Raw genomic sequence first — 4,080 nt, 5'->3', positions numbered from 1 at the left:
GCATCCACGGTCCCTTTCCTCTGTGTGTCAGTCAGGAATCATTGAGGAACCGTTAGTCAACCACACCCTTCTGCTCATGACTTCCTCGTTCCATCCCTTGCTCACTGCACTTTTTTTTAAATTTCACCCACTCTTTCTCTCTCTGTTTGCTGGCTCTCACACGTGGGCCTCCCCACTTTCTTTTGTGTTCTCTGTCTTCCAGACTAGTCTCTCTCACTGTCAGTCTGCCTCAATCGTCTCTGTGTTAGTGGTTCTCGTCTGTCTGTCTCATAGCCTGACAGCTGGTGTTTGCGGCTGGTGTTTGTCTATCTGTCTCTTTTTCTTACTGTGTTTGTGTTTGCTTGTCTTTGTCTGCCTCTCTCTTTTTGGCTGCCTCTCTCCATGTCTGTGTTTCTGCGTGTCTCTCTTTTTGACAGCCTCTCCATGTCTGTGTTTCTGCATGTCTCTCTTTTTGAATGCCTCTCTCCATGTCTGTGTCTGCATGTCTCTCTTTTTGACTGTCTCTCTCCCTGTCTGTGTGTCTGCGTGTCTCTCTTTTTGACTGTCTCTCTCCCTGTCTGTGTGTCTGCGTGTCTCTCTTTTTGACTGTCTCTCCCTGTCTGAGCGTCTCTCTTTTTGAATGTCTCTCTCCTTGTCTGTGTCTGCGCGTCTCTCTTTTTGACAGCCTCTCTCCATGTCTGTGTGTCTGCATGTCTCTTTTTGAATGTCTCTCTCCATGTCTGTGTGTCTGCATGTCTCTCTTTGTGACATCCTCTTGTACCAAAAAAGTTTAAATTAAAAAAGACTTAATTCTCACAGTACTCATACATTTAAGCATCATCAAAGATTAGTGGGAAGGGAACTGTCCTTCACAGATTCAATTAGTGCAGAACTTCCAGTAAGAAAGTGCATTGAAAAAGCCTAGTACTGTACTGAGAAACATAACAAGGAAAATACCCTCACTGGGCACAGACGTTGTCAACTAACGTGAATTCAAAGTGAAATCAACAAATAAATATCAGTGTCTTTGGATTTAGGTTAAAAGTTACTAAATATCCTTACGTTTATGCAATTTTTTTCCAAATGCAATTAGTTTTCCATGTTGATTCAACATCATCACATTTGTTTTTGTGGGTTGAAATGATGCAGAAACAGCAATGATTCCATCAGTTATAGCCCAGCGGGGCGATGCTCTTGGAGAGTTGTCAGCACAGCCTCTCCAGCCACTACAATATTACACAACAGTGAGACACCAGTCCAGGCCAGTCACAATGGACAAAGGGGCCAATTCAGGCCCTCAAACAGAGGACACAGTCTTCGCTGCAGGAGTTGGGGTGGCTTTTGGACTGTCCCCATCCAGTCACGTTCTTTACTTCTCAACATGCTGTACATCCTCCTCCTTCTCCTCCTCCTCACAATACATGCCACTGGCCACACTGCATCAGACCACTGGATATAATACATTTTCTTAACCTTTTCTTCTCTTTTAGATGTCAGCAGGTAGTCTTCTAATAGGTGAATACAATCCAAATCAAATGTTATTGGTCACATACACATGGTTAGTATATGAGGTTGAAGAGGCGCTGTTGCGCCTTCTTCACTATACTGTCTATGTGGGTGGAGCATTTCAGTTTGTCCGTGATGTGTACGCCGAGGAACTTAAACTTTCCACCTTCTCCACTGCTGTCCCGTTGATGTGGATAAGGGGGTGCTCACTCTGCTGTTTCCTGAAGTCCACTGACCATGGCTGAGAATAACAGGCACATAGGCTACTGTATTCTACAGATGTCTTCAGCAAGCTTACAGTAATGCAGTGCTGTCAACATATTGTACAATGGTGAACATTGGACATTGAAATAATACTTTACATTCAATAACAGACTGTCAGTTAAACATTGTTTTTCTATTACCTCTATGGCTATTAAATGGCAAAAGACATACCTCAATGCTTGTTACACATTTTTAAAAGCCCTGTGCTGCTATAGCCTACCCAACATGCAAATGCATTTAGTCACCATGTACTCTAAATGCAATGCTAGAATTACTGGTTTTATTATATTCTGGTGTTCTTTAACCACGTGGTCCAGACAGGGAGGAACGTGTATGCCATGCCATCAAAGCCATTAGCCAACATCAATAGTTAAAGAGGTTCACCATACTCTTTTAGCTTTAGCATGTATTCAAATCAGCCTTCATCAAATATTAACCATTAATTCTGTTTTTATTTCAAAGCTGCCTTTCATGAGACAACTCTTCTAATTTTTTTTTTAGAGTTTCACCCAAATCTAAAAATCACTTTGCATTCTCTTTGCTCACGTAACCCGCTGCAGGAAACTACGCTAAAGATGTCTGTATGTACTCTCAGGTTTTTGTAGAGCAGGACTGGGGTCATTTCTATTTCATCTCTACTTAGTTCAAGAAGTGAAAATGTGGTGCAGCATGTAGGGAAAGGTTTTACTGATTGTATGGTTTGTGTTACTGCATTGGTTCAGCAACCTTATTAGCCACCTGGGATTGACAAATGTGTATTCACTTTTATTCCGGTGTATTTTGTTCTATTGTGTAGAAAAAGGGTATAGAAAAGAGGTGTATAAAGAGGAAAAACCATCTGGTATTATTAAGCTAATTAATTTCTCAATTTGTTTCCCATTCCTACTCGTACCGTTGGGACCTTCTTCTGCACATAATATATCAAACCGCCCATGACATGAGAGAAGAGAAATGGACGTTGACGTGCCTGTATTAGGCTGTCAAACCTTCAATTTAGCAGATTATAGTTCCTCTCCACTCCTCCATGATGCATCGGCAGCAGGAGAGAATAGGCTTTCATTTGAATACCTGCTTGTCACTTTGACTGGAACTTAAGACAATTATTCAGTAATGAGACAAATGTGTCTTGACAGTCCATGATGGAAAATAACACACCTAATTGAGAGACAGCACCAGCCGTCTGGTGAATCATTGGGATGAATCACTTTCATATCTGGGTAGCTGGGTAGAGACAACCGCAGATGCCTGGCAATGTGGGGGAAACGCATGTAGAATAGACTGTAGAAGAACACAGACTTCATCATTATCAGTCACGTGCATGATCTCAAATAGACCCTAACTGTAAATATTTCCACAACTGTGTTCACAACAGTTACGTTTTCAGGCCAATTTGGTGAGAATGTTCCCAATACAGAGTAGTAATAATAAATAATATCTGAGATCTCCTGGGAGACCTCCTCCAGAAATAGAATAGGTCTTAAAGCAGGCGGAATGATCCTCATTAAAATAGAACCAGTGGCTTATTCTATTTTCCCCTTGGAATGAGTAAATAAAGATTACGTTTTCGACTGTGTGTGTGTGTGTGTGTGTGTGTGTGTGTGTGTGTGTGGTGCACTCATGTGACTGATATGAAAAATCAAGCTGAAGGGAGAACGAGGAAGTAAGGTGTTGATTGGTTGTGTCTGTGTGTATAATATTGTATGTGTTTGACTGTGTAAGTATGTGAGTGTGTGTTCAATATGAGTTTAATGCGATTATCAGAGGGCTATGAGGAGGTAGTGTTGTTCTGGGACACGCACGCACACATATGCTCGCACGCACGCACATACCCCCCCACACACACACAGATATTATGGGAAGTAGGAGGAAGAACAACCCTGTGTGTGCATGTGTAGATGCTATTCTCTCAGGACAATGTTGTGTGATTCAAATTCCTAATCTGAACCCTCACCTGAACAACACCACCAAGTCTTTGTAACCAGGTACATTGTCAAAATGTTCATATCAGTTCGATCTGTACAGACCAGGGAGCAATATCCTGCAATGAACTTAAACTACCTTGAACTAACTACCGATCTGCACAATAAAACCAAGTTAGAGGGCTATCTGAGGGTAGACTTTCTACCTAGATCTTAAATTACAATAAAACCAAGTTAGAGGGCTATCTGAGGGTAGACTTTCTACCTAGATCTTAAATTACAATAAAACCAAGTTAGAGGGCTATCTGAGGGTAGACTTTCTACCTAGATCTTAAATTACAATAAAACCAAGTTAGAGGGCTATCTGAGGGTAGACTTTCTACCTAGATCTTAAATTACAATAAAACCAAGT

This window comes from Salmo salar, chromosome ssa02 (assembly GCF_905237065.1).
Source record: "Salmo salar chromosome ssa02, Ssal_v3.1, whole genome shotgun sequence".
In the NCBI taxonomy this organism is placed as follows: domain Eukaryota; kingdom Metazoa; phylum Chordata; class Actinopteri; order Salmoniformes; family Salmonidae; genus Salmo; species Salmo salar.
The sequence above is the reverse complement of the archived record's forward strand: the minus strand, read 5'-3'. Positions refer to the sequence as shown.